Source organism: Pseudophryne corroboree, chromosome 4, assembly GCF_028390025.1.
Source record: "Pseudophryne corroboree isolate aPseCor3 chromosome 4, aPseCor3.hap2, whole genome shotgun sequence".
NCBI lineage: Eukaryota > Metazoa > Chordata > Amphibia > Anura > Myobatrachidae > Pseudophryne > Pseudophryne corroboree.
In genome coordinates this window covers 18,270,055-18,291,014 of record NC_086447.1, presented here as the reverse complement: position 1 = coordinate 18,291,014, position 20,960 = coordinate 18,270,055, and the positions used below count along the sequence as shown (strand labels likewise).

At 36.8% G+C, this 20,960-nt stretch overlaps 25 non-coding genes across 25 annotated transcripts; 11 read left to right on the top strand and 14 right to left on the bottom strand.

Annotated features, from left to right (window-relative positions):
- Positions 1-806: 806 nt before the first annotated feature.
- On the bottom strand, positions 807-880 carry TRNAN-GUU (transfer RNA asparagine (anticodon GUU)). Its single transcript has one exon. It is a non-coding gene; the product is annotated as a tRNA-Asn (tRNA).
- Positions 881-1,066: 186 nt separating this feature from the next.
- Positions 1,067-1,138, top strand: TRNAM-CAU (transfer RNA methionine (anticodon CAU)). The gene has a single exon. It is a non-coding gene; the product is annotated as a tRNA-Met (tRNA).
- Positions 1,139-1,952: 814 nt separating this feature from the next.
- On the bottom strand, positions 1,953-2,026 carry TRNAN-GUU (transfer RNA asparagine (anticodon GUU)). The gene has a single exon. It is a non-coding gene; the product is annotated as a tRNA-Asn (tRNA).
- A 186-nt stretch (positions 2,027-2,212) lies between these two features.
- TRNAM-CAU (transfer RNA methionine (anticodon CAU)) lies at positions 2,213-2,284 on the top strand. The gene has a single exon. It is a non-coding gene; the product is annotated as a tRNA-Met (tRNA).
- An 835-nt stretch (positions 2,285-3,119) lies between these two features.
- On the bottom strand, positions 3,120-3,193 carry TRNAN-GUU (transfer RNA asparagine (anticodon GUU)). The gene has a single exon. It is a non-coding gene; the product is annotated as a tRNA-Asn (tRNA).
- Positions 3,194-3,379: 186 nt separating this feature from the next.
- TRNAM-CAU (transfer RNA methionine (anticodon CAU)) lies at positions 3,380-3,451 on the top strand. The gene has a single exon. It is a non-coding gene; the product is annotated as a tRNA-Met (tRNA).
- Positions 3,452-4,265: 814 nt separating this feature from the next.
- Positions 4,266-4,339, bottom strand: TRNAN-GUU (transfer RNA asparagine (anticodon GUU)). The gene has a single exon. It is a non-coding gene; the product is annotated as a tRNA-Asn (tRNA).
- A 1,353-nt stretch (positions 4,340-5,692) lies between these two features.
- TRNAM-CAU (transfer RNA methionine (anticodon CAU)) lies at positions 5,693-5,764 on the top strand. The gene has a single exon. It is a non-coding gene; the product is annotated as a tRNA-Met (tRNA).
- An 835-nt stretch (positions 5,765-6,599) lies between these two features.
- Positions 6,600-6,673, bottom strand: TRNAN-GUU (transfer RNA asparagine (anticodon GUU)). The gene has a single exon. It is a non-coding gene; the product is annotated as a tRNA-Asn (tRNA).
- A 1,094-nt stretch (positions 6,674-7,767) lies between these two features.
- On the bottom strand, positions 7,768-7,841 carry TRNAN-GUU (transfer RNA asparagine (anticodon GUU)). Its single transcript has one exon. It is a non-coding gene; the product is annotated as a tRNA-Asn (tRNA).
- Positions 7,842-8,913: 1,072 nt separating this feature from the next.
- TRNAD-GUC (transfer RNA aspartic acid (anticodon GUC)) lies at positions 8,914-8,987 on the bottom strand. Its single transcript has one exon. It is a non-coding gene; the product is annotated as a tRNA-Asp (tRNA).
- A 1,093-nt stretch (positions 8,988-10,080) lies between these two features.
- TRNAN-GUU (transfer RNA asparagine (anticodon GUU)) lies at positions 10,081-10,154 on the bottom strand. Its single transcript has one exon. It is a non-coding gene; the product is annotated as a tRNA-Asn (tRNA).
- A 186-nt stretch (positions 10,155-10,340) lies between these two features.
- On the top strand, positions 10,341-10,412 carry TRNAM-CAU (transfer RNA methionine (anticodon CAU)). Its single transcript has one exon. It is a non-coding gene; the product is annotated as a tRNA-Met (tRNA).
- Positions 10,413-11,247: 835 nt separating this feature from the next.
- On the bottom strand, positions 11,248-11,321 carry TRNAN-GUU (transfer RNA asparagine (anticodon GUU)). The gene has a single exon. It is a non-coding gene; the product is annotated as a tRNA-Asn (tRNA).
- Positions 11,322-11,507: 186 nt separating this feature from the next.
- On the top strand, positions 11,508-11,579 carry TRNAM-CAU (transfer RNA methionine (anticodon CAU)). Its single transcript has one exon. It is a non-coding gene; the product is annotated as a tRNA-Met (tRNA).
- An 814-nt stretch (positions 11,580-12,393) lies between these two features.
- On the bottom strand, positions 12,394-12,467 carry TRNAN-GUU (transfer RNA asparagine (anticodon GUU)). The gene has a single exon. It is a non-coding gene; the product is annotated as a tRNA-Asn (tRNA).
- A 1,353-nt stretch (positions 12,468-13,820) lies between these two features.
- Positions 13,821-13,892, top strand: TRNAM-CAU (transfer RNA methionine (anticodon CAU)). The gene has a single exon. It is a non-coding gene; the product is annotated as a tRNA-Met (tRNA).
- Positions 13,893-14,727: 835 nt separating this feature from the next.
- TRNAN-GUU (transfer RNA asparagine (anticodon GUU)) lies at positions 14,728-14,801 on the bottom strand. The gene has a single exon. It is a non-coding gene; the product is annotated as a tRNA-Asn (tRNA).
- Positions 14,802-14,987: 186 nt separating this feature from the next.
- Positions 14,988-15,059, top strand: TRNAM-CAU (transfer RNA methionine (anticodon CAU)). The gene has a single exon. It is a non-coding gene; the product is annotated as a tRNA-Met (tRNA).
- An 814-nt stretch (positions 15,060-15,873) lies between these two features.
- Positions 15,874-15,947, bottom strand: TRNAN-GUU (transfer RNA asparagine (anticodon GUU)). The gene has a single exon. It is a non-coding gene; the product is annotated as a tRNA-Asn (tRNA).
- A 1,353-nt stretch (positions 15,948-17,300) lies between these two features.
- Positions 17,301-17,372, top strand: TRNAM-CAU (transfer RNA methionine (anticodon CAU)). Its single transcript has one exon. It is a non-coding gene; the product is annotated as a tRNA-Met (tRNA).
- An 813-nt stretch (positions 17,373-18,185) lies between these two features.
- On the bottom strand, positions 18,186-18,259 carry TRNAN-GUU (transfer RNA asparagine (anticodon GUU)). The gene has a single exon. It is a non-coding gene; the product is annotated as a tRNA-Asn (tRNA).
- Positions 18,260-19,612: 1,353 nt separating this feature from the next.
- On the top strand, positions 19,613-19,684 carry TRNAM-CAU (transfer RNA methionine (anticodon CAU)). Its single transcript has one exon. It is a non-coding gene; the product is annotated as a tRNA-Met (tRNA).
- An 835-nt stretch (positions 19,685-20,519) lies between these two features.
- Positions 20,520-20,593, bottom strand: TRNAN-GUU (transfer RNA asparagine (anticodon GUU)). The gene has a single exon. It is a non-coding gene; the product is annotated as a tRNA-Asn (tRNA).
- Positions 20,594-20,779: 186 nt separating this feature from the next.
- TRNAM-CAU (transfer RNA methionine (anticodon CAU)) lies at positions 20,780-20,851 on the top strand. The gene has a single exon. It is a non-coding gene; the product is annotated as a tRNA-Met (tRNA).
- The last annotated feature ends 109 nt before the right edge of the window (positions 20,852-20,960 follow it).

Here is a 20,960-nt window from a genome sequence, read left to right as displayed (position 1 = left end):
CTTCCAAAACTGGAATTGATATTTTGACTCTTTTATTTTTACTTAAAGTACAATAACTTTTAACATTTTAATTTGTTTTAATAGTATATTGACAGCATTGTTTTCTTTCAGAAATCCACTTAATTTTCTTTACCCTATTACTGAAATGGTAATTGATAAAAACAAGCTACATTGTCACCAGAAGAGCAATGCAAAATGTACAATTGATATTTCAAAATCATCTTTCCATCTTGAATTTCAATGATGCATTGGGGCAACGATTTTGTGAGAAACATCTTCACCCTTAAAGAAAGATTTTCTTAACTTCTTACCTTTGTGCTGATTAGATATCACCTGGTTTTCACATTAAACAGATTCCCACTTGAGAAAGCAGCAAGGATGCAGTGAGGTTTATGTTTCCTGGTGTCAACCTGTATTATTTCAGTGGACATTGTAATGAGGATGCATCTTGCTGCCTTTCCAATGAAGCAAGTTTTAATCAGTAATAGGTGAAAAACCATTCCTACAAAGGTGTTAATCAGAGACTTGGCTTTGTGGACACTTTTCAGAGAGCAAATGTGTTAGCATAAAAATAAAGCCATAAAATGGAGAGCTGATTAATCACTCAATTTGATTTCTCTGCCTGCATAATTTTTTTTCTCTGCAACCCCATGCTAAATTGTGCTTCCTGTTTTTTATAAAATGACTTAATCAAATCTGACTCTGATTGCATCAGAGAAGGCCAGGTACCCTACACTATAAGAGGTGGTTTGAAATTTTGACTTGTCTACTTAAAGATCACCAAAATTTGATCACAAGGTCAATTACGTCCCCGGGTGGGATTGAACCACCAACCTTTCGGTTAACAGCCGAATGCGCTAACCGATTGCGCCACAGAGACAGCTTGCAAAAGCATGTACTGACAGAGGCTAAAAAGCATTCATCTAGAAAGTTTCCTAGAAAAAGGTTAAAAAGGCAATAATCTGGAGAGTTTTGCAAGATTTTTCTTCCATTGACCAACGAAGAAACACATTGGTACTTTCACATGATGAGTGAGTACTTCAGGATCTCTGACACTTACATGAGCAGCAGAGTGGCGCAGCGGAAGCGTGCTGGGCCCATAACCCAGAGGTCGGTGGATCGAAACCATCCTCTGCTATGTGCACTTATTTTTTTTGTTAATTAAATTCTTCCAAAACTGGAATTGATATTTTGACTCTTTTATTTTTACTTAAAGTACAATAACTTTTAACATTTTAATTTGTTTTAATAGTATATTGACAGCATTGTTTTCTTTTAGAAATCCACTTAATTTTCTTTACCCTATTACTGAAATGGTAATTGACAAAAACAAGCTACATTGTCACCAGAAGAGCAATGCAAAATGTACAATTGATATTTCAAAATCATCTTTCCATCTTGAATTTCAATGATGCATTGGGGCAACGATTTTGTGAGAAACATCTTCACCCTTAAAGAAAGATTTTCTTAACTTCTTACCTGTGTGCTGATTAGATATCACCTGGTTTTCACATTAAACAGATTCCCACTTGAGAAAGCAGCAAGGATGCAGTGAGGTTTATGTTTCCTGGTGTCAACCTGTATTATTTCAGTGGACATTGTAATGAGGATGCATCTTGCTGCCTTTCCAATGAAGCAAGTTTTAATCAGTAATAGGTGAAAAACCATTCCTACAAAGGTGTTAATCAGAGACTTGGCTTTGTGGACACTTTTCAGAGAGCAAATGTGTTAGCATAAAAATAAAGCCATAAAATGGAGAGCTGATTAATCACTCAATTTTTTTTCTGTGCAACCCCATGCTAAATTGTGCTTCCTGTTTTTTATAAAATGACTTAATCAAATCTGACTCTGATTGCATCAGAGAAGGCCAGGTACCCTACACTATAAGAGGTGGTTTGAAATTTTGACTTGTCTACTTAAAGATCACCAAAATTTGATCACAAGGTCAATTACGTCCCCGGGTGGGATTGAACCACCAACCTTTCGGTTAACAGCCGAATGCGCTAACCGATTGCGCCACAAAGACAGCTTGCAAAAGCATGTACTGACAAAGGCTAAAAAGCATTCATCTAGAAAGTTTCCTAGAAAAAGGTTAAAAAGGCAATAATCTGGAGAGTTTTGCAAGATTTTTCTTCCATTGACCAACGAAGAAACACATTGGTACTTTCACATGATGAGTGAGTACTTCAGGATCTCTGACACTTACATGAGCAGCAGAGTGGCGCAGCGGAAGCGTGCTGGGCCCATAACCCAGAGGTCGGTGGATCGAAACCATCCTCTGCTATGTGCACTTATTTTTTTGTTAATTAAATTCTTCCAAAACTGGAATTGATATTTTGACTCTTTTATTTTTACTTAAAGTACAATAACTTTTAATATTTTAATTTGTTTTAATAGTATATTGACAGCATTGTTTTCTTTCAGAAATCCACTTAATTTTCTTTACCCTATTACTGAAATGGTAATTGACAAAAACAAGCTACATTGTCACCAGAAGAGCAATGCAAAATGTACAATTGATATTTCAAAATCATCTTTCCATCTTGAATTTCAATGATGCATTGGGGCAACGATTTTGTGAGAAACATCTTCACCCTTAAAGAAAGATTTTCTTAACTTCTTACCTGTGTGCTGATTAGATATCACCTGGTTTTCACATTAAACAGATTCCCACGTGAGAAAGCAGCAAGGATGCAGTGAGGTTTATGTTTCCTGGTGTCAACCTGTATTATTTCAGTGGACATTGTAATGAGGATGCATCTTGCTGCCTTTCCAATGAAGCAAGTTTTAATCAGTAATAGGTGAAAAACCATTCCTACAAAGGTGTTAATCAGAGACTTGGCTTTGTGGACACTTTTCAGAGAGCAAATGTGTTAGCATAAAAATAAAGCCATAAAATGGAGAGCTGATTAATCACTCAATTGGATTTCTCTGCCTGCATAATTTTTTTTCTCTGCAACCCCATGCTAAATTGTGCTTCCTGTTTTTTATAAAATGACTTAATCAAATCTGACTCTGATTGCATCAGAGAAGGCCAGGTACCCTACACTATAAGAGGTGGTTTGAAATTTTGACTTGTCTACTTAAAGATCACCAAAATTTGATCACAAGGTCAATTACGTCCCCGGGTGGGATTGAACCACCAACCTTTCGGTTAACAGCCGAATGCGCTAACCGATTGCGCCACAGAGACAGCTTGCAAAAGCATGTACTGACAAAGGCTAAAAAGCATTCATCTAGAAAGTTTCCTAGAAAAAGGTTAAAAAGGCAATAATCTGGAGAGTTTTGCAAGATTTTTCTTCCATTGACCAACGAAGAAACACATTGGTACTTTCACATGATGAGTGAGTACTTCAGGATCTCTGACACTTACATGAGCAGCAGAGTGGCGCAGCGGAAGCGTGCTGGGCCCATAACCCAGAGGTCGGTGGATCGAAACCATCCTCTGCTATGTGCACTTATTTTTTTTGTTAATTAAATTCTTCCAAAACTGGAATTGATATTTTGACTCTTTTATTTTTACTTAAAGTACAATAACTTTTAACATTTTAATTTGTTTTAATAGTATATTGACAGCATTGTTTTCTTTTAGAAATCCACTTAATTTTCTTTACCCTATTACTGAAATGGTAATTGACAAAAACAAGCTACATTGTCACCAGAAGAGCAATGCAAAATGTACAATTGATATTTCAAAATCATCTTTCCATCTTGAATTTCAATGATGCATTGGGGCAACGATTTTGTGAGAAACATCTTCACCCTTAAAGAAAGATTTTCTTAACTTCTTACCTGTGTGCTGATTAGATATCACCTGGTTTTCACATTAAACAGATTCCCACTTGAGAAAGCAGCAAGGATGCAGTGAGGTTTATGTTTCCTGGTGTCAACCTGTATTATTTCAGTGGACATTGTAATGAGGATGCATCTTGCTGCCTTTCCAATGAAGCAAGTTTTAATCAGTAATAGGTGAAAAACCATTCCTACAAAGGTGTTAATCAGAGACTTGGCTTTGTGGACACTTTTCAGAGAGCAAATGTGTTAGCATAAAAATAAAGCCATAAAATGGAGAGCTGATTAATCACTCAATTTTTTTTCTGTGCAACCCCATGCTAAATTGTGCTTCCTGTTTTTTATAAAATGACTTAATCAAATCTGACTCTGATTGCATCAGAGAAGGCCAGGTACCCTACACTATAAGAGGTGGTTTGAAATTTTGACTTGTCTACTTAAAGATCACCAAAATTTGATCACAAGGTCAATTACGTCCCCGGGTGGGATTGAACCACCAACCTTTCGGTTAACAGCCGAATGCGCTAACCGATTGCGCCACAAAGACAGCTTGCAAAAGCATGTACTGACAAAGGCTAAAAAGCATTCATCTAGAAAGTTTCCTAGAAAAAGGTTAAAAAGGCAATAATCTGGAGAGTTTTGCAAGATTTTTCTTCCATTGACCAACGAAGAAACACATTGGTACTTTCACATGATGAGTGAGTACTTCAGGATCTCTGACACTTACATGAGCAGCAGAGTGGCGCAGCGGAAGCGTGCTGGGCCCATAACCCAGAGGTCGGTGGATCGAAACCATCCTCTGATATGTGCACTTATTTTTTTGTTAATTAAATTCTTCCAAAACTGGAATTGATATTTTGACTCTTTTATTTTTACTTAAAGTACAATAACTTTTAACATTTTAATTTGTTTTAATAGTATATTGACAGCATTGTTTTCTTTCAGAAATCCACTTAATTTTCTTTACCCTATTACTGAAATGGTAATTGACAAAAACAAGCTACATTGTCACCAGAAGAGCAATGCAAAATGTACAATTGATATTTCAAAATCATCTTTCCATCTTGAATTTCAATGATGCATTGGGGCAACGATTTTGTGAGAAACATCTTCACCCTTAAAGAAAGATTTTCTTAACTTCTTACCTGTGTGCTGATTAGATATCACCTGGTTTTCACATTAAACAGATTCCCACTTGAGAAAGCAGCAAGGATGCAGTGAGGTTTATGTTTCCTGGTGTCAACCTGTATTATTTCAGTGGACATTGTAATGAGGATGCATCTTGCTGCCTTTCCAATGAAGCAAGTTTTAATCAGTAATAGGTGAAAAACCATTCCTACAAAGGTGTTAATCAGAGACTTGGCTTTGTGGACACTTTTCAGAGAGCAAATGTGTTAGCATAAAAATAAAGCCATAAAATGGAGAGCTGATTAATCACTCAATTGGATTTCTCTGCCTGCATAATTTTTTTTCTCTGCAACCCCATGCTAAATTGTGCTTCCTGTTTTTTATAAAATGACTTAATCAAATCTGACTCTGATTGCATCAGAGAAGGCCAGGTACCCTACACTATAAGAGGTGGTTTGAAATTTTGACTTGTCTACTTAAAGATCACCAAAATTTGATCACAAGGTCAATTACGTCCCCGGGTGGGATTGAACCACCAACCTTTCGGTTAACAGCCGAATGGGCTAACCGATTGCGCCACAGAGACAGCTTGCAAAAGCATGTACTGACAAAGGCTAAAAAGCATTCATCTAGAAAGTTTCCTAGAAAAAGGTTAAAAAGGCAATAATCTGGAGAGTTTTGCAAGATTTTTCTTCCATTGACCAACGAAGAAACACATTGGTACTTTCACATGATGAGTGAGTACTTCAGGATCTCTGACACTTACATGAGCAGCAGAGTGGCGCAGCGGAAGCGTGCTGGGCCCATAACCCAGAGGTCGGTGGATCGAAACCATCCTCTGCTATGTGCACTTATTTTTTTGTTAATTAAATTCTTCCAAAACTGGAATTGATATTTTGACTCTTTTATTTTTACTTAAAGTACAATAACTTTTAACATTTTAATTTGTTTTAATAGTATATTGACAGCATTGTTTTCTTTCAGAAATCCACTTAATTTTCTTTACCCTATTACTGAAATGGTAATTGACAAAAGCAAGCTACATTGTCACCAGAAGAGCAATGCAAAATGTACAATTGATATTTCAAAATCATCTTTCCATCTTGAATTTCAATGATGCATTGGGGCAACGATTTTGTGAGAAACATCTTCACCCTTAAAGAAAGATTTTCTTAACTTCTTACCTGTGTGCTGATTAGATATCACCTGGTTTTCACATTAAACAGATTCCCACTTGAGAAAGCAGCAAGGATGCAGTGAGGTTTATGTTTCCTGGTGTCAACCTGTATTATTTCAGTGGACATTGTAATGAGGATGCATCTTGCTGCCTTTCCAATGAAGCAAGTTTTAATCAGTAATAGGTGAAAAACCATTCCTACAAAGGTGTTAATCAGAGACTTGGCTTTGTGGACACTTTTCAGAGAGCAAATGTGTTAGCATAAAAATAAAGCCATAAAATGGAGAGCTGATTAATCACTCAATTGGATTTCTCTGCCTGCATAATTTTTTTTCTCTGCAACCCCATGCTAAATTGTGCTTCCTGTTTTTTATAAAATGACTTAATCAAATCTGACTCTGATTGCATCAGAGAAGGCCAGGTACCCTACACTATAAGAGGTGGTTTGAAATTTTGACTTGTCTACTTAAAGATCACCAAAATTTGATCACAAGGTCAATTACGTCCCCGGGTGGGATTGAACCACCAACCTTTTGGTTAACAGCCGAATGCGCTAACCGATTGCGCCACAGAGACAGCTTGCAAAAGCATGTACTGATAAAGGCTAAAAAGCATTCATCTAGAAAGTTTCCTAGAAAAAGGTTAAAAAGGCAATAATCTGGAGAGTTTTGCAAGATTTTTCTTCCATTGACCAACGAAGAAACACATTGGTACTTTCACATGATGAGTGAGTACTTCTGGATCTCTGACACTTACATGAGCAGCAGAGTGGCGCAGCGGAAGCGTGCTGGGCCCATAACCCAGAGGTTGGTGGATCGAAACCATCCTCTGCTATGTGCACTTATTTTTTTTGTTAATTAAATTCTTCCAAAACTGGAATTGATATTTTGACTCTTTTATTTTTACTTAAAGTACAATAACTTTTAACATTTTAATTTGTTTTAATAGTATATTGACAGCATTGTTTTCTTTCAGAAATCCACTTAATTTTCTTTACCCTATTACTGAAATGGTAATTGACAAAAACAAGCTACATTGTCACCAGAAGAGCAATGCAAAATGTACAATTGATATTTCAAAATCATCTTTCCATCTTGAATTTCAATGATGCATTGGGGCAACGATTTTGTGAGAAACATCTTCACCCTTAAAGAAAGATTTTCTTAACTTCTTACCTGTGTGCTGATTAGATATCACCTGGTTTTCACATTAAACAGATTCCCACTTGAGAAAGCAGCAAGGATGCAGTGAGGTTTATGTTTCCTGGTGTCAACCTGTATTATTTCAGTGGACATTGTAATGAGGATGCATCTTGCTGCCTTTCCAATGAAGCAAGTTTTAATCAGTAATAGGTGAAAAACCATTCCTACAAAGGTGTTAATCAGAGACTTGGCTTTGTGGACACTTTTCAGAGAGCAAATGTGTTAGCATAAAAATAAAGCCATAAAATGGAGAGCTGATTAATCACTCAATTGGATTTCTCTGCCTGCATAATTTTTTTTCTCTGCAACCCCATGCTAAATTGTGCTTCCTGTTTTTTATAAAATGACTTAATCAAATCTGACTCTGATTGCATCAGAGAAGGCCAGGTACCCTACACTATAAGAGGTGGTTTGAAATTTTGACTTGTCTACTTAAAGATCACCAAAATTTGATCACAAGGTCAATTACGTCCCCGGGTGGGATTGAACCACCAACCTTTTGGTTAACAGCCGAATGCGCTAACCGATTGCGCCACAGAGACAGCTTGCAAAAGCATGTACTGATAAAGGCTAAAAAGCATTCATCTAGAAAGTTTCCTAGAAAAAGGTTAAAAAGGCAATAATCTGGAGAGTTTTGCAAGATTTTTCTTCCATTGACCAACGAAGAAACACATTGGTACTTTCACATGATGAGTGAGTACTTCTGGATCTCTGACACTTACATGAGCAGCAGAGTGGCGCAGCGGAAGCGTGCTGGGCCCATAACCCAGAGGTTGGTGGATCGAAACCATCCTCTGCTATGTGCACTTATTTTTTTTGTTAATTAAATTCTTCCAAAACTGGAATTGATATTTTGACTCTTTTATTTTTACTTAAAGTACAATAACTTTTAACATTTTAATTTGTTTTAATAGTATATTGACAGCATTGTTTTCTTTCAGAAATCCACTTAATTTTCTTTACCCTATTACTGAAATGGTAATTGACAAAAACAAGCTACATTGTCACCAGAAGAGCAATGCAAAATGTACAATTGATATTTCAAAATCATCTTTCCATCTTGAATTTCAATGATGCATTGGGGCAACGATTTTGTGAGAAACATCTTCACCCTTAAAGAAAGATTTTCTTAACTTCTTACCTGTGTGCTGATTAGATATCACCTTGTTTTCACATTAAACAGATTCCCACTTGAGAAAGCAGCAAGGATGCAGTGAGGTTTATGTTTCCTGGTGTCAACCTGTATTATTTCAGTGGACATTGTAATGAGGATGCATCTTGCTGCCTTTCCAATGAAGCAAGTTTTAATCAGTAATAGGTGAAAAACCATTCCTACAAAGGTGTTAATCAGAGACTTTGCTTTGTGGACACTTTTCAGAGAGCAAATGTGTTAGCATAAAAATAAAGCCATAAAATTGAGAGCTGATTAATCACTCAATTTTTTTTCTCTGCAACCCCATGCTAAATTGTGCTTCCTGTTTTTTATAAAATGACTTAATCAAATCTGACTCTGATTGCATCAGAGAAGGCCAGGTACCCTACACTATAAGAGGTGGTTTGAAATTTTGACTTGTCTACTTAAAGATCACCAAAATTTGATCACAAGGTCAATTACGTCCCCGGGTGGGATTGAACCACCAACCTTTCGGTTGACAGCCGAATGCGCTAACCGATTGCGCCACAGAGACAGCTTGCAAAAGCATGTACTGACAAAGGCTAAAAAGCATTCATCTAGAAAGTTTCCTAGAAAAAGGTTAAAAAGGCAATAATCTGGAGAGTTTTGCAAGATTTTTCTTTCATTGACCAACGAAGAAACACATTGGTACTTTCACATGATGAGTGAGTACTTCAGGATCTCTGACACTTACATGAGCAGCAGAGTGGCGCAGCGGAAGCGTGCTGGGCCCATAACCCAGAGGTCGGTGGATCGAAACCATCCTCTGATATGTGCACTTATTTTTTTGTTAATTAAATTCTTCCAAAACTGGAATTGATATTTTGACTCTTTTTTTTTTACTTAAAGTACAATAACTTTTAACATTTTAATTTGTTTTAATAGTATATTGACAGCATTGTTTTCTTTCAGAAATCCACTTAATTTTCTTTACCCTATTACTGAAATGGTAATTGACAAAAACAAGCTACATTGTCACCAGAAGAGCAATGCAAAATGTACAATTGATATTTCAAAATCATCTTTCCATCTTGAATTTCAATGATGCATTGGGGCAACGATTTTGTGAGAAACATCTTCACCCTTAAAGAAAGATTTTCTTAACTTCTTACCTGTGTGCTGATTAGATATCACCTGGTTTTCACATTAAACAGATTCCCACTTGAGAAAGCAGCAAGGATGCAGTGAGGTTTATGTTTCCTGGTGTCAACCTGTATTATTTCAGTGGACATTGTAATGAGGATGCATCTTGCTGCCTTTCCAATGAAGCAAGTTTTAATCAGTAATAGGTGAAAAACCATTCCTACAAAGGTGTTAATCAGAGACTTGGCTTTGTGGACACTTTTCAGAGAGCAAATGTGTTAGCATAAAAATAAAGCCATAAAATGGAGAGCTGATTAATCACTCAATTGGATTTCTCTGCCTGCATAATTTTTTTTCTCTGCAACCCCATGCTAAATTGTGCTTCCTGTTTTTTATAAAATGACTTAATCAAATCAGACTCTGATTGCATCAGAGAAGGCCAGGTACCCTACACTATAAGAGGTGGTTTGAAATTTTGACTTGTCTACTTAAAGATCACCAAAATTTGATCACAAGGTCAATTACGTCCCTGGGTGGGATTGAACCACCAACCTTTCGGTTAACAGCCGAATGCGCTAACCGATTGCGCCACAGAGACAGCTTGCAAAAGCATGTACTGACAAAGGCTAAAAAGCATTCATCTAGAAAGTTTCCTAGAAAAAGGTTAAAAAGGCAATAATCTGGAGAGTTTTGCAAGATTTTTCTTCCATTGACCAACGAAGAAACACATTGGTACTTTCACATGATGAGTGAGTACTTCAGGATCTCTGACACTTACATGAGCAGCAGAGTGGCGCAGCGGAAGCGTGCTGGGCCCATAACCCAGAGGTCGGTGGATCGAAACCATCCTCTGCTATGTGCACTTATTTTTTTGTTAATTAAATTCTTCCAAAACTGGAATTGATATTTTGACTCTTTTATTTTTACTTAAAGTACAATAACTTTTAATATTTTAATTTGTTTTAATAGTATATTGACAGCATTGTTTTCTTTCAGAAATCCACTTAATTTTCTTTACCCTATTACTGAAATGGTAATTGACAAAAACAAGCTACATTGTCACCAGAAGAGCAATGCAAAATGTACAATTGATATTTCAAAATCATCTTTCCATCTTGAATTTCAATGATGCATTGGGGCAACGATTTTGTGAGAAACATCTTCACCCTTAAAGAAAGATTTTCTTAACTTCTTACCTGTGTGCTGATTAGATATCACCTGGTTTTCACATTAAACAGATTCCCACGTGAGAAAGCAGCAAGGATGCAGTGAGGTTTATGTTTCCTGGTGTCAACCTGTATTATTTCAGTGGACATTGTAATGAGGATGCATCTTGCTGCCTTTCCAATGAAGCAAGTTTTAATCAGTAATAGGTGAAAAACCATTCCTACAAAGGTGTTAATCAGAGACTTGGCTTTGTGGACACTTTTCAGAGAGCAAATGTGTTAGCATAAAAATAAAGCCATAAAATGGAGAGCTGATTAATCACTCAATTGGATTTCTCTGCCTGCATAATTTTTTTTCTCTGCAACCCCATGCTAAATTGTGCTTCCTGTTTTTTATAAAATGACTTAATCAAATCTGACTCTGATTGCATCAGAGAAGGCCAGGTACCCTACACTATAAGAGGTGGTTTGAAATTTTGACTTGTCTACTTAAAGATCACCAAAATTTGATCACAAGGTCAATTACGTCCCCGGGTGGGATTGAACCACCAACCTTTCGGTTAACAGCCGAATGCGCTAACCGATTGCGCCACAGAGACAGCTTGCAAAAGCATGTACTGACAAAGGCTAAAAAGCATTCATCTAGAAAGTTTCCTAGAAAAAGGTTAAAAAGGCAATAATCTGGAGAGTTTTGCAAGATTTTTCTTCCATTGACCAACGAAGAAACACATTGGTACTTTCACATGATGAGTGAGTACTTCAGGATCTCTGACACTTACATGAGCAGCAGAGTGGCGCAGCGGAAGCGTGCTGGGCCCATAACCCAGAGGTCGGTGGATCGAAACCATCCTCTGCTATGTGCACTTATTTTTTTTGTTAATTAAATTCTTCCAAAACTGGAATTGATATTTTGACTCTTTTATTTTTACTTAAAGTACAATAACTTTTAACATTTTAATTTGTTTTAATAGTATATTGACAGCATTGTTTTCTTTTAGAAATCCACTTAATTTTCTTTACCCTATTACTGAAATGGTAATTGACAAAAACAAGCTACATTGTCACCAGAAGAGCAATGCAAAATGTACAATTGATATTTCAAAATCATCTTTCCATCTTGAATTTCAATGATGCATTGGGGCAACGATTTTGTGAGAAACATCTTCACCCTTAAAGAAAGATTTTCTTAACTTCTTACCTGTGTGCTGATTAGATATCACCTGGTTTTCACATTAAACAGATTCCCACTTGAGAAAGCAGCAAGGATGCAGTGAGGTTTATGTTTCCTGGTGTCAACCTGTATTATTTCAGTGGACATTGTAATGAGGATGCATCTTGCTGCCTTTCCAATGAAGCAAGTTTTAATCAGTAATAGGTGAAAAACCATTCCTACAAAGGTGTTAATCAGAGACTTGGCTTTGTGGACACTTTTCAGAGAGCAAATGTGTTAGCATAAAAATAAAGCCATAAAATGGAGAGCTGATTAATCACTCAATTTTTTTTCTGTGCAACCCCATGCTAAATTGTGCTTCCTGTTTTTTATAAAATGACTTAATCAAATCTGACTCTGATTGCATCAGAGAAGGCCAGGTACCCTACACTATAAGAGGTGGTTTGAAATTTTGACTTGTCTACTTAAAGATCACCAAAATTTGATCACAAGGTCAATTACGTCCCCGGGTGGGATTGAACCACCAACCTTTCGGTTAACAGCCGAATGCGCTAACCGATTGCGCCACAGAGACAGCTTGCAAAAGCATGTACTGACAAAGGCTAAAAAGCATTCATCTAGAAAGTTTCCTAGAAAAAGGTTAAAAAGGCAATAATCTGGAGAGTTTTGCAAGATTTTTCTTTCATTGACCAACGAAGAAACACATTGGTACTTTCACATGATGAGTGAGTACTTCAGGATCTCTGACACTTACATGAGCAGCAGAGTGGCGCAGCGGAAGCGTGCTGGGCCCATAACCCAGAGGTCGGTGGATCGAAACCATCCTCTGATATGTGCACTTATTTTTTTGTTAATTAAATTCTTCCAAAACTGGAATTGATATTTTGACTCTTTTATTTTTACTTAAAGTACAATAACTTTTAACATTTTAATTTGTTTTAATAGTATATTGACAGCATTGTTTTCTTTCAGAAATCCACTTAATTTTCTTTACCCTATTACTGAAATGGTAATTGACAAAAACAAGCTACATTGTCACCAGAAGAGCAATGCAAAATGTACAATTGATATTTCAAAATCATCTTTCCATCTTGAATTTCAATGATGCATTGGGGCAACGATTTTGTGAGAAACATCTTCACCCTTAAAGAAAGATTTTCTTAACTTCTTACCTGTGTGCTGATTAGATATCACCTGGTTTTCACATTAAACAGATTCCCACTTGAGAAAGCAGCAAGGATGCAGTGAGGTTTATGTTTCCTGGTGTCAACCTGTATTATTTCAGTGGACATTGTAATGAGGATGCATCTTGCTGCCTTTCCAATGAAGCAAGTTTTAATCAGTAATAGGTGAAAAACCATTCCTACAAAGGTGTTAATCAGAGACTTGGCTTTGTGGACACTTTTCAGAGAGCAAATGTGTTAGCATAAAAATAAAGCCATAAAATGGAGAGCTGATTAATCACTCAATTGGATTTCTCTGCCTGCATAATTTTTTTTCTCTGCAACCCCATGCTAAATTGTGCTTCCTGTTTTTTATAAAATGACTTAATCAAATCTGACTCTGATTGCATCAGAGAAGGCCAGGTACCCTACACTATAAGAGGTGGTTTGAAATTTTGACTTGTCTACTTAAAGATCACCAAAATTTGATCACAAGGTCAATTACGTCCCCGGGTGGGATTGAACCACCAACCTTTCGGTTAACAGCCGAATGCGCTAACCGATTGCACCACAGACACAGCTTGCAAAAGCCTGTACTGACAAAGGCTAAAAAGCATTCATCTAGAAAGTTTCCTAGAAAAAGGTTAAAAAGGCAATAATCTGGAGAGTTTTGCAAGATTTTTCTTCCATTGACCAACGAAGAAACACATTGGTACTTTCACATGATGAGTGAGTACTTCAGGATCTCTGACACTTACTTGAGCAGCAGAGTGGCGCAGCGGAAGCGTGCTGGGCCCATAACCCAGAGGTCGGTGGATCGAAACCATCCTCTGCTATGTGCACTTATTTTTTTGTTAATTAAATTCTTTCAATACTGGAATTGATATTTTGACTCCTTTATTTTTACTTAAAGTACAATAACTTTTAACATTTTAATTTGTTTTAATAGTATATTGACAGCATTGTTTTCTTTCAGAAATCCACTTAATTTTCTTTACCCTATTACTGAAATGGTAATTGACAAAAACAAGCTACATTGTCACCAGAAGAGCAATGCAAAATGTACAATTGATATTTCAAAATCATCTTTCCATCTTGAATTTCAATGATGCATTGGGGCAACGATTTTGTGAGAAACATCTTCACCCTTAAAAAAAGATTTTCTTAACTTCTTACCTGTGTGCTGATTAGATATCACCTGGTTTTCACATTAAACAGATTCCCACGTGAGAAAGCAGCAAGGATGCAGTGAGGTTTATGTTTCCTGGTGTCAACCTGTATTATTTCAGTGGACATTGTAATGAGGATGCATCTTGCTGCCTTTCCAATGAAGCAAGTTTTAATCAGTAATAGGTGAAAAACCATTCCTACAAAGGTGTTAATCAGAGACTTGGCTTTGTGGACACTTTTCAGAGAGCAAATGTGTTAGCATAAAAATAAAGCCATAAAATGGAGAGCTGATTAATCACTCAATTGGATTTCTCTGCCTGCATAATTTTTTTTCTCTGCAACCCCATGCTAAATTGTGCTTCCTGTTTTTTATAAAATGACTTAATCAAATCTGACTCTGATTGCATCAGAGAAGGCCAGGTACCCTACACTATAAGAGGTGGTTTGAAATTTTGACTTGTCTACTTAAAGATCACCAAAATTTGATCACAAGGTCAATTACGTCCCCGGGTGGGATTGAACCACCAACCTTTCGGTTAACAGCCGAATGCGCTAACCGATTGCGCCACAGAGACAGCTTGCAAAAGCATGTACTGACAAAGGCTAAAAAGCATTCATCTAGAAAGTTTCCTAGAAAAAGGTTAAAAAGGCAATAATCTGGAGAGTTTTGCAAGATTTTTCTTCCATTGACCAACGAAGAAACACATTGGTACTTTCACATGATGAGTGAGTACTTCAGGATCTCTGACACTTACATGAGCAGCAGAGTGGCGCAGCGGAAGCGTGCTGGGCCCATAACCCAGAGGTCGGTGGATCGAAACCATCCTCTGCTATGTGCACTTATTTTTTTTGTTAATTAAATTCTTCCAAAACTGGAATTGATATTTTGACTCTTTTATTTTTACTTAAAGTACAATAACTTTTAACATTTTAATTTGTTTTAATAGTATATTGACAGCATTGTTTTCTTTTAGAAATCCACTTAATTTTCTTTACCCTATTACTGAAATGGTAATTGACAAAAACAAGCTACATTGTCACCAGAAGAGCAATGCAAAATGTACAATTGATATTTCAAAATCATCTTTCCATCTTGAATTTCAATGATGCATTGGGGCAACGATTTTGTGAGAAACATCTTCACCCTTAAAGAAAGATTTTCTTAACTTCTTACCTGTGTGCTGATTAGATATCACCTGGTTTTCACATTAAACAGATTCCCACTTGAGAAAGCAGCAAGGATGCAGTGAGGTTTATGTTTCCTGGTGTCAACCTGTATTATTTCAGTGGACATTGTAATGAGGATGCATCTTGCTGCCTTTCCAATGAAGCAAGTTTTAATCAGTAATAGGTGAAAAACCATTCCTACAAAGGTGTTAATCAGAGACTTGGCTTTGTGGACACTTTTCAGAGAGCAAATGTGTTAGCATAAAAATAAAGCCATAAAATGGAGAGCTGATTAATCACTCAATTTTTTTTCTGTGCAACCCCATGCTAAATTGTGCTTCCTGTTTTTTATAAAATGACTTAATCAAATCTGACTCTGATTGCATCAGAGAAGGCCAGGTACCCTACACTATAAGAGGTGGTTTGAAATTTTGACTTGTCTACTTAAAGATCACCAAAATTTGATCACAAGGTCAATTACGTCCCCGGGTGGGATTGAACCACCAACCTTTCGGTTAACAGCCGAATGCGCTAACCGATTGCGCCACAGAGACAGCTTGCAAAAGCATGTACTGACAAAGGCTAAAAAGCATTCATCTAGAAAGTTTCCTAGAAAAAGGTTAAAAAGGCAATAATCTGGAGAGTTTTGCAAGATTTTTCTTTCATTGACCAACGAAGAAACACATTGGTACTTTCACATAATGAGTGAGTACTTCAGGATCTCTGACACTTACATGAGCAGCAGAGTGGCGCAGCGGAAGCGTGCTGGGCCCATAACCCAGAGGTCGGTGGATCGAAACCATCCTCTGATATGTGCACTTATTTTTTTGTTAATTAAATTCTTCCAAAACTGGAATTGATATTTTGACTCTTTTATTTTTACTTAAAGTACAATAACTTTTAACATTTTAATTTGTTTTAATAGTATATTGACAGCATTGTTTTCTTTCAGAAATCCACTTAATTTTCTTTACCCTATTACTGAAATGGTAATTGACAAAAACAAGCTACATTGTCACCAGAAGAGCAATGCAAAATGTACAATTGATATTTCAAAATCATCTTTCCATCTTGAATTTCAATGATGCATTGGGGCAACGATTTTGTGAGAAACATCTTCACCCTTAAAGAAAGATTTTCTTAACTTCTTACCTGTGTGCTGATTAGATATCACCTGGTTTTCACATTAAACAGATTCCCACTTGAGAAAGCAGCAAGGATGCAGTGAGGTTTATGTTTCCTGGTGTCAACCTGTATTATTTCAGTGGACATTGTAATGAGGATGCATCTTGCTGCCTTTCCAATGAAGCAAGTTTTAATCAGTAATAGGTGAAAAACCATTCCTACAAAGGTGTTAATCAGAGACTTGGCTTTGTGGACACTTTTCAGAGAGCAAATGTGTTAGCATAAAAATAAAGCCATAAAATGGAGAGCTGATTAATCACTCAATTGGATTTCTCTGCCTGCATAATTTTTTTTCTCTGCAACCCCATGCTAAATTGTGCTTCCTGTTTTTTATAAAATGACTTAATCAAATCTGACTCTGATTGCATCAGAGAAGGCCAGGTACCCTACACTATAAGAGGTGGTTTGAAATTTTGACTTGTCTACTTAAAGATCACCAAAATTTGATCACAAGGTCAATTACGTCCCCGGGTGGGATTGAACCACCAACCTTTCGGTTAACAGCCGAATGCGCTAACCGATTGCGCCACAGACACAGCTTGCAAAAGCCTGTACTGACAAAGGCTAAAAAGCATTCATCTAGAAAGTTTCCTAGAAAAAGGTTAAAAAGGCAATAATCTGGAGAGTTTTGCAAGATTTTTCTTCCATTGACCAACGAAGAAACACATTGGTACTTTCACATGATGAGTGAGTACTTCAGGATCTCTGACACTTACTTGAGCAGCAGAGTGGCGCAGCGGAAGCGTGCTGGGCCCATAACCCAGAGGTCGGTGGATCGAAACCATCCTCTGCTATGTGCACTTATTTTTTTGTTAATTAAATTCTTCCAAAACTGGAATTGATATTTTGACTCCTTTATTTTTACTTAAAGTACAATAACTTTTAACATTTTAATTTGTTTTAATAGTATATTGACAGCATTGTTTTCTTTCAGAAATCCACTTAATTTTCTTTACCCTATTACTGAAATGGTAATTGACAAAAACAAGCTACATTGTCACCAGAAGAGCAATGCAAAATGTACAATTGATATTTCAAAATCATCTTTCCATCTTGAATTTCAATGATGCATTGGGGCAACGATTTTGTGAGAAACATCTTCACCCTTAAAGAAAGATTTTCTTAACTTCTTACCTGTGTGCTGATTAGATATCACCTGGTTTTCACATTAAACAGATTCCCACGTGAGAAAGCAGCAAGGATGCAGTGAGGTTTATGTTTCCTGGTGTCAACCTGTATTATTTCAGTGGACATTGTAATGAGGATGCATCTTGCTGCCTTTCCAATGAAGCAAGTTTTAATCAGTAATAGGTGAAAAACCATTCCTACAAAGGTGTTAATCAGAGACTTGGCTTTGTGGACACTTTTCAGAGAGCAAATGTGTTAGCATAAAAATAAAGCCATAAAATGGAGAGCTGATTAATCACTCAATTTTTTTTCTCTGCAACCCCATGCTAAATTGTGCTTCCTGTTTTTTATAAAATGACTTAATCAAATCTGACTCTGATTGCATCAGAGAAGGCCAGGTACCCTACACTATAAGAGGTGGTTTGAAATTTTGACTTGTCTACTTAAAGATCACCAAAATTTGATCACAAGGTCAATTACGTCCCCGGGTGGGATTGAACCACCAACCTTTCGGTTAACAGCCGAATGCGCTAACCGATTGCACCACAGAGACAGCTTGCAAAAGCATGTACTGACAAAGGCTAAAAAGCATTCATCTAGAAAGTTTCCTAGAAAAAGGTTAAAAAGGCAATAATCTGGAGAGTTTTGCAAGATTTTTCTTTCATTGACCAACGAAGAAACACATTGGTACTTTCACATGATGAGTGAGTACTTCAGGATCTCTGACACTTACATGAGCAGCAGAGTGGCGCAGCGGAAGCGTGCTGGGCCCATAACCCAGAGGTCGGTGGATCGAAACCATCCTCTGATATGTGCACTTATTTTTTTGTTAATTAAATTCTTCCAAAACTGGAATTGATATTTTGACTCTTTTATTTTTACTTAAAGTACAATAACTTTTAACATTTTAATTTGTTTTAATAGTATATTGACAGCATTGTTTTCTTTCAGAAATCCACTTAATTTTCTTTACCCTATTACTGAAATGGTAATTGACAAAAACAAGCTACATTGTCACCAGAAGAGCAATGCAAAATGTACAATTGATATTTCAAAATCATCTTTCCATCTTGAATTTCAATGATGCATTGGGGCAACGATTTTGTGAGAAACATCTTCACCCTTAAAGAAAGATTTTCTTAACTTCTTACCTGTGTGCTGATTAGATATCACCTGGTTTTCACATTAAACAGATTCCCACTTGAGAAAGCAGCAAGGATGCAGTGAGGTTTATGTTTCCTGGTGTCAACCTGTATTATTTCAGTGGACATTGTAATGAGGATGCATCTTGCTGCCTTTCCAATGAAGCAAGTTTTAATCAGTAATAGGTGAAAAACCATTCCTACAAAGGTGTTAATCAGAGACTTGGCTTTGTGGACACTTTTCAGAGAGCAAATGTGTTAGCATAAAAATAAAGCCATAAAATGGAGAGCTGATTAATCACTCAATTGGATTTCTGTGCCTGCATAATTTTTTTTCTCTGCAACCCCATGCTAAATTGTGCTTCCTGTTTTTTATAAAATGACTTAATCAAATCTGACTCTGATTGCATCAGAGAAGGCCAGGTACCCTACACTATAAGAGGTGGTTTGAAATTTTGACTTGTCTACTTAAAGATCACCAAAATTTGATCACAAGGTCAATTACGTCCCCGGGTGGGATTGAACCACCAACCTTTCGGTTAACAGCCGAATAGGCTAACCGATTGCGCCACAGAGACAGCTTGCAAAAGCATGTACTGACAAAGGCTAAAAAGCATTCATCTAGAAAGTTTCCTAGAAAAAGGTTAAAAAGGCAATAATCTGGAGAGTTTTGCAAGATTTTTCTTCCATTGACCAACGAAGAAACACATTGGTACTTTCACATGATGAGTGAGTACTTCAGGATCTCTGACACTTACATGAGCAGCAGAGTGGCGCAGCGGAAGCGTGCTGGGCCCATAACCCAGAGGTCGGTGGATCGAAACCATCCTCTGCTATGTGCACTTATTTTTTTGTTAATTAAATTCTTCCAAAACTGGAATTGATATTTTGACTCTTTTATTTTTACTTAAAGTACAATAACTTTTAACATTTTAATTTGTTTTAATAGTATATTGACAGCATTGTTTTCTTTCAGAAATCCACTTAATTTTCTTTACCCTATTACTGAAATGGTAATTGACAAAAGCAAGCTACATTGTCACCAGAAGAGCAATGCAAAATGTACAATTGATATTTCAAAATCATCTTTCCATCTTGAATTTCAATGATGCATTGGGGCAACGATTTTGTGAGAAACATCTTCACCCTTAAAGAAAGATTTTCTTAACTTCTTACCTGTGTGCTGATTAGATATCACCTGGTTTTCACATTAAACAGATTCCCACTTGAGAAAGCAGCAAGGATGCAGTGAGGTTTATGTTTCCTGGTGTCAACCTGTATTATTTCAGTGGACATTGTAATGAGGATGCATCTTGCTGCCTTTCCAATGAAGCAAGTTTTAATCAGTAATAGGTGAAAAACCATTCCTACAAAGGTGTTAATCAGAGACTTGGCTTTGTGGACACTTTTCAGAGAGCAAATGTGTTAGCATAAAAATAAAGCCATAAAATGGAGAGCTGATTAATCACTCAATTGGATTTCTCTGCCTGCATAATTTTTTTTCTCTGCAACCCCATGCTAAATTGTGCTTCCTGTTTTTTATAAAATGACTTAATCAAATCTGACTCTGATTGCATCAGAGAAGGCCAGGTACCCTACACTATAAGAGGTGGTTTGAAATTTTGACTTGTCTACTTAAAGATCACCAAAATTTGATCACAAGGTCAATTACGTCCCCGGGTGGGATTGAACCACCAACCTTTCGGTTAACAGCCGAATGCGCTAACCGATTGCGCCACAGAGACAGCTTGCAAAAGCATGTACTGACAAAGGCTAAAAAGCATTCATCTAGAAAGTTTCCTAGATAAAGGTTAAAAAGGCAATAATCTGGAGAGTTTTGCAAGATTTTTCTTCCATTGACCAACGAAGAAACACATTGGTACTTTCACATGATGAGTGAGTGCTTCAGGATCTCTGACATTCACATGAGCAGCAGAGTGGCGCAGCGGAAGCGTGCTGGGCCCATAACCCAGAGGTCGGTGGATCGAAACCATCCTCTGCTATGTGCACTTATTTTTTTGTTAATTAAATTCTTCCAAAACTGGAATTGATATTTTGACTCTTTTATTTTTACTTAAAGTACAATAACTTTTAACATTTTAATTTGTTTTA